This window comes from Channa argus, unplaced genomic scaffold, assembly GCF_033026475.1.
Source record: "Channa argus isolate prfri unplaced genomic scaffold, Channa argus male v1.0 Contig013, whole genome shotgun sequence".
NCBI lineage: Eukaryota > Metazoa > Chordata > Actinopteri > Anabantiformes > Channidae > Channa > Channa argus.
Genome location: NW_027125232.1, coordinates 840968 through 854141, shown reverse-complemented (window position 1 = coordinate 854141; position 13174 = coordinate 840968). Strand labels below are relative to the sequence as shown.

Sequence of the window (13174 nt, the reverse complement as noted above, 5' to 3'; positions counted from 1 at the left end):
AGAGGAAGTGGCGTTCCACTAATTTAGAAGAATCCCGGTTAGCCTGGAAAAACAGTTTAAAAACATACAAAAAAGCTCTCCGTGATGCCAGAACAGCATATTATTCCGCATTAATAGAGGAAAACAAGAACAACCCCCGGTTTCTGTTCAGCACTGTAGCCAGGCTGACTAAGAGCCATAGTTCTGTTGAGCCTAGTATTCCCTTAACTTTGAGCAGCAATGACTTTATGACTTTCTTTACTAGTAAAATTGTAGCCATTAGGGAAAAGATTCACCAGATCCTCCCTACAAATATTACGGCTAGATCTTCATGTACAACAGCTATAGAATCCTCAATAAGGCCCCAATCCATCTTAGACTGCTTTTCACCCATAGATCTCACTGAGCTAAGTTCAACTACCGCCTCCTCAAAACTAACAACATGTCTTTTAGACCCTGTTCCAACCAAATTGCTTAAAGATGTTCTACCTTTAATAGACACTTTCATATTAGATTTGATTAACCTATCTTTAGAAACTGGCTATGTACCAAAGGCCTATAAAGTTGCTGTAATCAAACCATTACTTAAAAAACCTTGTCTTGATCCAGGGGATTTAGCCAACTATAGACCAATATCAAATCTCCCGTTTATTTCTAAAATCCTTGAAAAAGTAGTTGCAAAACAATTATGTGATCACCTTTACAGGAATAATTTGTATGAAGACTTTCAGTCAGGATTTAGAGCTCATCACAGTACAGAAACAGCACTGGTAAAAGTCTCCAATGATCTTCTCCTGGCTTCAGATAATGGACTTGTGTCTGTACTCGTCTTACTAGACCTTAGTGCCGCATTTGACACCATTGACCACAACATTTTATTACAGAGACTAGAACATGGATTTGGGATTAAAGGAACCACATTACATTGGTTTAAATCTTATCTGTCAGACAGATTCCAACTTGTTCATGTTAATGATGACTCTTCTTTATGCACCAAAGTCAGCTATGGAGTTCCACAGGGCTCTGTGTTAGGACCAATACTTTTTAATCTCTACATGTCACCTTTAGGCAAAATCATTAGGAAACATTCCATAAACTTCCACTGATATGCAGATGATACCCAGCTCTATTTATCTGTGAAACCAGAAGATACTAACCAATTAGTCAAATTTGAAGCATGTCTAAAAGACATAAAGAACTGGATGTCCTACAATTTCCTACTTCTAAATTCAGACAAAACTGAAATCATCCTCTTTGGGCCTAAAAACATGAGAAATATGCTGTCTAACAATATAGTTACTCTAGATGACATAACTTTGGCCTCTAGTACTACGGTGAGGAACCTAGGAGTTATCTTTGACCAAGATTTGGCGTTTACGTCACATAAAAGACAAATGTCTAGAACAGCCTTCTTCCACCTACGGAACATTGCTAAAATTAGAAGCATCCTGTCTCAAAGTGATGCCGAAAAACTTGTCCATGCATTTGTTACTTCTAGGTTGGACTACTGTAATTCCCTACTTCTGGGGTGTCCTAATAACTCTCTAAAAAGCCTTCAATTAATCCAAAATGCTGCAGCAAGAGTGCTGACTGGATTAGGAAAGAGAGATCATATTTCACCTTCACTAGCTTCTCTTCATTGGCTTCCCATAAAATCTAGAATAGAGTTCAAAACCCTCCTCCTTACATACAAAGCTCTTAATGGTCAAGCTCCATCATATTTAATAGATCTCATAGTCCTGTATCGCCCAATTAGACCACTTCGATCCCAAAATACTGGCCTACTTGTGGTTCCCAGAGTTTGCAAAAGTAGAATGGGAGGCAGAGCCCTTAGCTATCAAGCTCCTCTCCTGTGGAACCAGCTTCCAATCCAAATTCGGGGAGCAGACACCCTCTCTACTTTTAAGACTAGGCTTAAAACTTTCCTTTTTGATAAAGCTTATAGTTAAAAATCCTCACTCAACGCCAGTGCCTTATCCATTAGGCCACTGGGGCATCTCAAACACCTTTACTCATCAGTTCTTCCACCAAACAGTTGCTTCCTAGACAGAGCATAATGTGAGACATGCCATGTTGGCTTTGGGTAACACAATAATGGCCCCAAATGCAGTAGATATAGTGAGTAGAAGGGAAATTTTTAAAAGTGCAAAGAAAAAGATGTGAAACACGTAGAAACTAGATTGCCATGCTGATATGAAACTGGCATTGTACCCCAGATTGGACTCGAACCCTTTGGGTAGCACAATAATGACAATAAAAGCAGTTAGTATAGTAAGATGGAGGAAAGCATTTGAAAGAGCAGAGAAAAGAATGTGAAATATACAATAATTGCATTCCCAAGCGGATATGCATCTGGAATTGTACAGTAGGTGAATATGTACTTTCTGTATCTGGTTCACTTTACTAAGAGGTTGTAAAGGCCCTAAGTCAGCTTACAAAACACAGTTAGCAGAGGATGGTTTCGATCCATCGACCTCTGGGTTATGGGCCCAGCACGCTTCCGCTGCGCCACTCTGCTGTCAACCACCCCAGATGGGACTTGAACCCACAATCCCTGGCTTAGGAGGCCAGTGCCTTATCCATTAGGCCACTGGGGCCTCTCAAACACCTTTACTCATCAGTTCTTCCACCAAACAGTTGCTTCCTAGACAGAGCATAATGTGAGACATGCCATGTTGGCTTTGGGTAACACAATAATGGCCCCATATGCAGTAGATATAGTGAGTTCAATTCAATTCAACTTTATTTATATAGTGCCAATTCACAACAAAGTCATCTCAGGGCACTTTACAGAATAAAGTCAAGATTATAAAGATATATAAAGAGAACCCAACAATTCCCCCTGGAGCAAGCCATAGGCAACAGTGGAGAGGAAAAACTCCCTTTAACGGAAGAAACCTCCAGCAGAACCAGGCTCAGGGTGGACGGCCATTTGCCTCGACCGGTTGGGGTGAGTGGAAAGGGGAGAGGGAAAAGAACAGAGCAACAAAAAGCAACAACAAAACATTGGGCAGATTGGTAGGACCAGTAGCTTCACGCTGGAAGACACACAGCTTCAAAGCCGGGGGACACCTGCAGAAAGGGACAGAGAGAAGGGGACAGAGGATGACAAAGACAACTACGGGAGAGAACACACAGAGTTAATGACATACAGTGGTGACAATTGCGGGATGAGAGGAGAGGAGAGATGGTCAAAAGGAGGAAAGGAGCTCAGTGCATTGGGGGGTGGGTCCCCCAGCAGTCTAAGCCTATGGCAGCATAACTATAAATAACTATATGCTTTATTAAAAAGGAAGGTTTTAAGCCTAGACTTAAAAGTAGAGAGGCTGTCTGCTTCCCGAATCTGAACTGGGAGCTGGTTTCACAAGAGAGGAGCTTGATAGCTAAAGGCTCTACCTCCCATTCTACTTTTGGAAATTCTGGGAACCACAAGTAGGCCTGCATTCTGAGAGCAAAGTGGTCTACTGGGATGATATGGTGCTATGAGGTCTTCTAAATATGATGGAGCCTGACCATTCAGAGCTTTATATGTAAGAAGCAGGGTTTCAAATTCTATTCTACATTTAATTGGAAGCCAATGGAGAGAAGCTAGTGAAGGTGAAATATGATCTCTCTTGCTAGTTCCAGTCAGCACTCTTGCTGCAGCATTTTGGATTAATTGCAGGCTCTTTAGGGAGTTACTGGGGCATCCTGAAAGTAGGGAATTACAGTAGTCAAACCTAGAGGTAACAAATGCATGGACCAGTTTTTCGGCATCACTTTGAGACAGGATGCTCCTAATTTTGGCAATGTTCCGTAGGTGGAAGAAGGCTGTTCTAGAGATTTGTTTTATATGTGAGTTAAAGGACAGATCCTGATCAAACATAACTCCAAGGTTCCTTGCAGTAGTACTGGAGGCCAGGCTTATGCCATCTAGTGTAACAATATGGTTGGACATCATATCTCTGAGATTTTTGGGCCCAAATACTATGAATTCAGTTTTGTCTGAGTTTAAAAGTAAAAAATTGTGGGACATCCAGGCCTTTATGTCTTGTAGGCATGCTTGAAGCTTTATTAACTGATTATTTTCATCTGGTTCCATATATAAATATAGCTGGGTATCATCAGCATAACAGTGGAAGGGATATTTTTAAAAGTGCAAAGAAAAAGATGTGAAACACGTAGAAACTAGATTGCCATGCTGATATGAAACTGGCATTGTACCCCAGATTGGACTCGAACCCTTTGGGTAACACAATAATGACAATAAAAGCAGTTAGTATAGTAAGATGGAGGAAAGCATTTGAAAGAGCAGAGAAAAGAATGTGAAATATACAAAAATTGCATTCCCAAGCTGATATGCATCTGGAATATTACAGTAGGTGAATATGTACTTTCTGTATCTGGATCACTTTACTTAAAGGTTGTAAAGGCCCTAAGTCAGCTTACAAAACACAGTTAGCAAAGGATGGTTTCAATCTATTGACCTCTGGGTTATGGGCCCAGCACGCTTCCGCTGCGCCACTCTGCTTTCAACCACGCCAGATTGGACTCGAACCCTTTGGGTAACACAATAATGACAATAAAAGCAGTTAGTATAGTAAGATGGAGGAAAGCATTTGAAAGAGCAGAGAAAAGAATGTGAAATATACAAAAATTGCATTCCCAAGCTGATATGCATCTGGAATATTACAGTAGGTGAATATGTACTTTCTGTATCTGGATCACTTTACTTAAAGGTTGTAAAGGCCCTAAGTCAGCTTACAAAACACAGTTAGCAAAGGATGGTTTCAATCTATTGACCTCTGGGTTATGGGCCCAGCACGCTTTTGCTGCGCCACTCTGCTGTCAACCACCCCAGATGGGACTCGAACCCACAATCCCTGGCTTAGGAGGCCAGTGCATTATCCATTAGGCCACTGGGGCATCACAAACACCTTTACTCCTCAGTTCTTCCAACTAACAGTTGCTTCCTATACAGAGCATAATGTGAGACATGCCATGTTGGCTTTGGGTAACACAGTAATGGCCCCAAATGCAGTAGATATAGTGAGTAGAAGGGAAAAGATGTGAAATACGTAGAAACTAGATTGCCATGCTGAGATGAAACTGGCATTGTACACCAGATTGGACTCGAACCCTTTGGGTAACACAATAATGGCCCCAAATGTAGTAGATATAGTGAGTAGAAGGGAAATTTTTAAAAGTGCAAAGAAAAAGATGTGAAACACATAGAAACTAGTTTCCAATGCTGATATGAAACTGGCATTGTACCCCAGATTGTACTCGAACCCTTTGGGTAACACAATAATGACAATAAAAGCAGTTAGTATAGTAAGATGGAGGAAACCATTTAAAAGAGCAGAGAAAGGAATTTGAAATATACAAAAATTGCATTCCCAAGCTGATATGCATCTGGAATTGTACAGTAGGTGAATATGTACATTCTGTATCTGGTTCACTTTACTAAAAAGTTGCAAAGGCCCTAAGTCAGCTTACAAAACACAGTTAGCAGAGGATGGTTTCGATCCATCGACCTCTGGGTTATGGGCCCAGCACGCTTCCGCTGCGCCACTCTGCTGTCAACCACCCCAGATGGGACTTGAACCCACAATCCCTGGCTTAGGAGGCCAGTGCCTTATCCATTAGGCCACTGGGGCCTCTCAAACACCTTTACTCATCAGTTCTTCCACCAAACAGTTGCTTCCTAGACAGAGCATAATGTGAGACATGCCATGTTGGCTTTGGGTAACACAATAATGGCCCCAAATGCAGTAGATATAGTGAGTAGAAGGGAAATTTTTAAAAGTGCAAAGAAAAAGATGTGAAACACGTAGAAACTAGATTGCCATGCTGATATGAAACTGGCATTGTACCCCAGATTGGACTCGAACCCTTTGGGTAGACCAATAATGACAATAAAAGCAGTTAGTATAGTAAGATGGAGGAAAGCATTTGAAAGAGCAGAGAAAAGAATGTGAAATATACAATAATTGCATTCCCAAGCTGATATGCATCTGGAATTGTATAGTAGGTGAATATGTACTTTCTGTATCTGGTTCACTTTACTAAGAGGTTGTAAAGGCCCTAAGTCAGCTTACAAAACACAGTTAGCAGAGGATGGTTTCGATCCATCGACCTCTGGGTTATGGGCCCAGCACGCTTCCGCTGCGCCACTCTGCTGTCAACCACCCCAGATGGGACTTGAACCCACAATCCCTGGCTTAGGAGGCCAGTGCCTTATCCATTAGGCCACTGGGGCATCTCAATCACCTTTACTCATCAGTTCTTCCACCAAACAGTTGCTTCCTATACAGAGCATAATGTGAGACATGCCATGTTGGCTTTGGGTAACACAATAATGGCCCCATATGCAGTAGATATAGTGAGTTCAATTCAATTCAACTTTATTTATATAGTGCCAATTCACAACAAAGTCATCTCAGGGCACTTTACAGAATAAAGTCAAGATTATAAAGATATATAAAGAGAACCCAACAATTCCCCCTGGAGCAAGCCATAGGCAACAGTGGAGAGGAAAAACTCCCTTTAACGGAAGAAACCTCCAGCAGAACCAGGCTCAGGGTGGACGGCCATTTGCCTCGACCGGTTGGGGTGAGTGGAAAGGGGAGAGGGAAAAGAACAGAGCAACAAAAAGCAAAAACAAAACATTGGGCAGATTGGTAGGACCAGTAGCTTCACGCTGGAAGACACACAGCTTCAAAGCCGGGGGACACCTGCAGAAAGGGACAGAGAGAAGGGGACAGAGGATGACAAAGACAACTACGGGAGAGAACACACAGAGTTAATGACATACAGTGGTGACAATTGCGGGATGAGAGGAGAGGAGAGATGGTCAAAAGGAGGAAAGGAGCTCAGTGCATTGGGGGGTGGGTCCCCCAGCAGTCTAAGCCTATGGCAGCATAACTATAAATAACTATATGCTTTATTAAAAAGGAAGGTTTTAAGCCTAGACTTAAAAGTAGAGAGGCTGTCTGCTTCCCGAATCTGAACTGGGAGCTGGTTTCACAAGAGAGGAGCTTGATAGCTAAAGGCTCTACCTCCCATTCTACTTTTGGAAATTCTGGGAACCACAAGTAGGCCTGCATTCTGAGAGCAAAGTGGTCTACTGGGATGATATGGTGCTATGAGGTCTTCTAAATATGATGGAGCCTGACCATTCAGAGCTTTATATGTAAGAAGCAGGGTTTCAAATTCTATTCTACATTTAATTGGAAGCCAATGGAGAGAAGCTAGTGAAGGTGAAATATGATCTCTCTTGCTAGTTCCAGTCAGCACTCTTGCTGCAGCATTTTGGATTAATTGCAGGCTCTTTAGGGAGTTACTGGGGCATCCTGAAAGTAGGGAATTACAGTAGTCAAACCTAGAGGTAACAAATGCATGGACCAGTTTTTCGGCATCACTTTGAGACAGGATGCTCCTAATTTTGGCAATGTTCCGTAGGTGGAAGAAGGCTGTTCTAGAGATTTGTTTTATATGTGAGTTAAAGGACAGATCCTGATCAAACATAACTCCAAGGTTCCTTGCAGTAGTACTGGAGGCCAGGCTTATGCCATCTAGTGTAATAATATGGTTGGACATCATATCTCTGAGATTTTTGGGCCCAAATACTATGAATTCAGTTTTGTCTGAGTTTAAAAGTAAAAAATTGTGGGACATCCAGGCCTTTATGTCTTGTAGGCATGCTTGAAGCTTTATTAACTGATTATTTTCATCTGGTTCCATATATAAATATAGCTGGGTATCATCAGCATAACAGTGGAAGGGATATTTTTAAAAGTGCAAAGAAAAAGATGTGAAACACGTAGAAACTAGATTGCCATGCTGATATGAAACTGGCATTGTACCCCAGATTGGACTCGAACCCTTTGGGTAACACAATAATGACAATAAAAGCAGTTAGTATAGTAAGATGGAGGAAAGCATTTGAAAGAGCAGAGAAAAGAATGTGAAATATACAAAAATTGCATTCCCAAGCTGATATGCATCTGGAATATTACAGTAGGTGAATATGTACTTTCTGTATCTGGATCACTTTACTTAAAGGTTGTAAAGGCCCTAAGTCAGCTTACAAAACACAGTTAGCAAAGGATGGTTTCAATCTATTGACCTCTGGGTTATGGGCCCAGCACGCTTCCGCTGCGCCACTCTGCTTTCAACCACGCCAGATTGGACTCGAACCCTTTGGGTAACACAATAATGACAATAAAAGCAGTTAGTATAGTAAGATGGAGGAAAGCATTTGAAAGAGCAGAGAAAAGAATGTGAAATATACCCAAATGCAGTAGATATAGTGAGTAGAAGGGAAAAGATGTGAAATACGTAGAAACTAGATTGCCATGCTGAGATGAAACTGGCATTGTACACCAGATTGGACTCGAACCCTTTGGGTAACACAATAATGGCCCCAAATGTAGTAGATATAGTGAGTAGAAGGGAAATTTTTAAAAGTGCAAAGAAAAAGATGTGAAACACATAGAAACTAGTTTCCAATGCTGATATGAAACTGGCATTGTACCCCAGATTGTACTCGAACCCTTTGGGTAACACAATAATGACAATAAAAGCAGTTAGTATAGTAAGATGGAGGAAACCATTTAAAAGAGCAGAGAAAGGAATTTGAAATATACAAAAATTGCATTCCCAAGCTGATATGCATCTGGAATTGTACAGGAGGTGAATATTTACTTTCTGTATCTGGTTCAGTTTACTAAAAGGTTGTAAAGGCCCTAAGTCAGCTTACAAAACACAGTTAGCAGAGGATGGTTTCGATCCATCGACCTCTGGGTTATGGGTCCAGCACGCTTCCGCTGTACCACTCTGCTGTCAACCACCCCAGATAGGACTTGAACCCACAATCCCTGGCTTAGGAGGCCAGTGCCTTATCCAATTGGCCACTGGGGCATCTCAAACACCTTTACTCATCAGTTCTTCCACCAAACAGTTGCTTCCTATACAGAGCATAATGTGAGCCATGCCATGTTGGCTTTGGGTAACACAATAATGGCCCCAAATGCAGTAGATATAGTGAGTAGAAGGGAAATTTTTAAAAGTGCAAAGAAAAAGATGTGAAACACGTAGAAACTAGAATGCCATGCTGATATGAAACTGGCATTGTACCCCAGATTGGACTCGAACCCTTTGGGTAACACAATAATGACAATAAAAGCAGTTAGTATAGTAAGATGGAGGAAAGCATTTGAAAGAGCAGAGAAAAGAATGTGAAATATACAAAAATTGCATTCCCAAGCTGATATGCATCTGGAATATTACAGTAGGTGAATATGTACTTTCTGTATCTGGTTCACTTTACTAAAAGGTTGTAAAGGCCCTAAGTCAGCTTACAAAACACAGTTAGCAGAGGATAGTTTCGAACCATCGACCTTTGGGTTATGGGCCCAGCACGCTTCCGCTAAGCCACTCTGCTGTCAACCACCCCACATGGGACTCGAACCCTTTGGGTAACACAATAATGACAATAAAAGCAGTTAGTATAGTAAGATGGAGGAAAGCATTTGAAAGAGCAGAGAAAAGAATGTGAAATATACATAAATTGTATTCCCAAGCTCATATGCATCTGGAATTGTACAGTAGGTGAATATGTACTTTCTGTATCTGGTTCACTTTACTAAAAGGTTGTAAAGGCCCTAAGTCAGCTTACAAAACACAGTTAGCAGAGGATGGTTTCGATCCATCGACCTCTGGGTTATGGGCCCAGCACGCTTCCGCTGCGCCACTCTGCTTTGAACCACACCAGATTGGACTCGAACCCTTTGGGTAATACAACTGCTCATACTGAACCAAAACCCAAAACTTTTAAATGTGGATTATTAAACATCAGATCTCTCTCTTCTAAATCTTTGTTAGTAAATGACTTGATAAATGATCATCAAATTGGTTTATTTTGTCTCACTGAAACGTGGTTGCAGCAGGAAGAATATGTCAGTTTAAATGAGTCAACCCCCCAAAGTCATATTAATTATCATGTTCCTAGATGCACAGGCCGAGGTGGAGGAGTAGCAGCAATATTTCACTCTAGCTTATCAATAATTCCTAGACCTAAACATAGTTATACCTCATTTGAGAGTCTTACTCTTAGCCTTTCACACCCAAACTGGAAAACTCAAAAACCACTATTATTTGTTATCGTGTACCGTCCTCCAGTCCCTTATTCAGAGTTTTTGATTGAATTTTCTGATTTTCTATCTGATTTAGTGCTTAGTACAGATAAAGTCATTATAGTGGGTGACTTTAACATTCATGTAGATGCTGACAGTAACTGTCTGAGCACTGCGTTTAATTCATTATTAGATTCAATTGGTTTTTCCCAAAATGTAAATAAACCCACTCATTGTTTTAGTCACACGTTAGACCTTGTCCTTACATATGGCATTGAAACTGATAATTTAATAGTATTTCCTCATAATTCTCTTCTGTCTGACCATTTTCTAATAACATTTGAATTTACAATAACGGACTATACAGCAGTTAGGAAAAAATTCCACTACAGCAGATGTTTATCTGAAAATGCTGTGAATACATTTAAAGAAATTATTTCTTCATCTTTTTCACCACCATGTGTCAATACTATGGTGAGTAGCCATCTTACTCCTGTGCAAATTGATTATTTAGTTGACGATTCTGCCGCCTCACTGCGTAGGATACTAGATACAGTTGCCCCTTTGAAATAGAAGGCAGTGAATCAGAGGAGCCGACCTCCATGGTACAATTCACAAATGCACAGCTTAAAGCAGGCAACACGAAAGCTAGAGAGGAAGTGGTGTTCCACTAATTTAGAAGAATCCCGGTTAGCCTGGAAAAACAGTTTAAAAACATACAAAAAAGCTCTCCGTGATGCCAGAACAGCATATTATTCCGCATTAATAGAGGAAAACAAGAACAACCCCCGGTTTCTGTTCAGCACTGTAGCCAGGCTGACTAAGAGCCATAGTTCTGTTGAGCCTAGTATTCCCTTAACTTTGAGCAGCAATGACTTTATGACTTTCTTTACTAGTAAAATTGTAGCCATTAGGGAAAAGATTCACCAGATCCTCCCTACAAATATTACGGCTAGATCTTCATGTACAACAGCTATAGAATCCTCAATAAGGCCCCAATCCATCTTAGACTGCTTTTCACCCATAGATCTCACTGAGCTAAGTTCAACTACCGCCTCCTCAAAACTAACAACATGTCTTTTAGACCCTGTTCCAACCAAATTGCTTAAAGATGTTCTACCTTTAATAGACACTTTCATATTAGATTTGATTAACCTATCTTTAGAAACTGGCTATGTACCAAAGGCCTATAAAGTTGCTGTAATCAAACCATTACTTAAAAAACCTTGTCTTGATCCAGGGGATTTAGCCAACTATAGACCAATATCAAATCTCCCGTTTATTTCTAAAATCCTTGAAAAAGTAGTTGCAAAACAATTATGTGATCACCTTTACAGGAATAATTTGTATGAAGACTTTCAGTCAGGATTTAGAGCTCATCACAGTACAGAAACAGCACTGGTAAAAGTCTCCAATGATCTTCTCCTGGCTTCAGATAATGGACTTGTGTCTGTACTCGTCTTACTAGACCTTAGTGCCGCATTTGACACCATTGACCACAACATTTTATTACAGAGACTAGAACATGGATTTGGGATTAAAGGAACCACATTACATTGGTTTAAATCTTATCTGTCAGACAGATTCCAACTTGTTCATGTTAATGATGACTCTTCTTTATGCACCAAAGTCAGCTATGGAGTTCCACAGGGCTCTGTGTTAGGACCAATACTTTTTAATCTCTACATGTCACCTTTAGGCAAAATCATTAGGAAACATTCCATAAACTTCCACTGATATGCAGATGATACCCAGCTCTATTTATCTGTGAAACCAGAAGATACTAACCAATTAGTCAAATTTGAAGCATGTCTAAAAGACATAAAGAACTGGATGTCCTACAATTTCCTACTTCTAAATTCAGACAAAACTGAAATCATCCTCTTTGGGCCTAAAAACATGAGAAATATGCTGTCTAACAATATAGTTACTCTAGATGACATAACTTTGGCCTCTAGTACTACGGTGAGGAACCTAGGAGTTATCTTTGACCAAGATTTGGCGTTTACGTCACATAAAAGACAAATGTCTAGAACAGACTTCTTCCACCTACGGAACATTGCTAAAATTAGAAGCATCCTGTCTCAAAGTGATGCCGAAAAACTTGTCCATGCATTTGTTACTTCTAGGTTGGACTACTGTAATTCCCTACTTCTGGGGTGTCCTAATAACTCTCTAAAAAGCCTTCAATTAATCCAAAATGCTGCAGCAAGAGTGCTGACTGGATTAGGAAAGAGAGATCATATTTCACCTTCACTAGCTTCTCTTCATTGGCTTCCCATAAAATCTAGAATAGAGTTCAAAACCCTCCTCCTTACATACAAAGCTCTTAATGGTCAAGCTCCATCATATTTAATAGATCTCATAGTCCTGTATCGCCCAATTAGACCACTTCGATCCCAAAATACTGGCCTACTTGTGGTTCCCAGAGTTTGCAAAAGTAGAATGGGAGGCAGAGCCTTTAGCTATCAAGCTCCTCTCCTGTGGAACCAGCTTCCAATCCAAATTCGGGGAGCAGACACCCTCTCTACTTTTAAGACTAGGCTTAAAACTTTCCTTTTTGATAAAGCTTATAGTTAAAAATCCTCACTCAACGCCAGTGCCTTATCCATTAGGCCACTGGGGCATCTCAAACACCTTTACTCATCAGTTCTTCCACCAAACAGTTGCTTCCTAGACAGAGCATAATGTGAGACATGCCATGTTGGCTTTGGGTAACACAATAATGGCCCCAAATGCAGTAGATATAGTGAGTAGAAGGGAAATTTTTAAAAGTGCAAAGAAAAAGATGTGAAACACGTAGAAACTAGATTGCCATGCTGATATGAAACTGGCATTGTACCCCAGATTGGACTCGAACCCTTTGGGTAGCACAATAATGACAATAAAAGCAGTTAGTATAGTAAGATGGAGGAAAGCATTTGAAAGAGCAGAGAAAAGAATGTGAAATATACAATAATTGCATTCCCAAGCGGATATGCATCTGGAATTGTACAGTAGGTGAATATGTACTTTCTGTATCTGGTTCACTTTACTAAGAGGTTGTAAAGGCCCTAAGTCAGCTTACAAAACACAGT

The 13174-nt window shown here is 40.6% G+C and overlaps 3 non-coding genes across 3 annotated transcripts; all 3 read right to left on the bottom strand.

Moving 5' to 3' along the window:
* Positions 1-2503: 2503 nt before the first annotated feature.
* Positions 2504-2576, bottom strand: trnar-ccu (transfer RNA arginine (anticodon CCU)). The gene has a single exon. It is a non-coding gene; the product is annotated as a tRNA-Arg (tRNA).
* A 2969-nt stretch (positions 2577-5545) lies between these two features.
* Positions 5546-5618, bottom strand: trnar-ccu (transfer RNA arginine (anticodon CCU)). Its single transcript has one exon. It is a non-coding gene; the product is annotated as a tRNA-Arg (tRNA).
* Positions 5619-6147: 529 nt separating this feature from the next.
* On the bottom strand, positions 6148-6220 carry trnar-ccu (transfer RNA arginine (anticodon CCU)). Its single transcript has one exon. It is a non-coding gene; the product is annotated as a tRNA-Arg (tRNA).
* Between the last annotated feature and the right edge of the window lie 6954 nt (positions 6221-13174).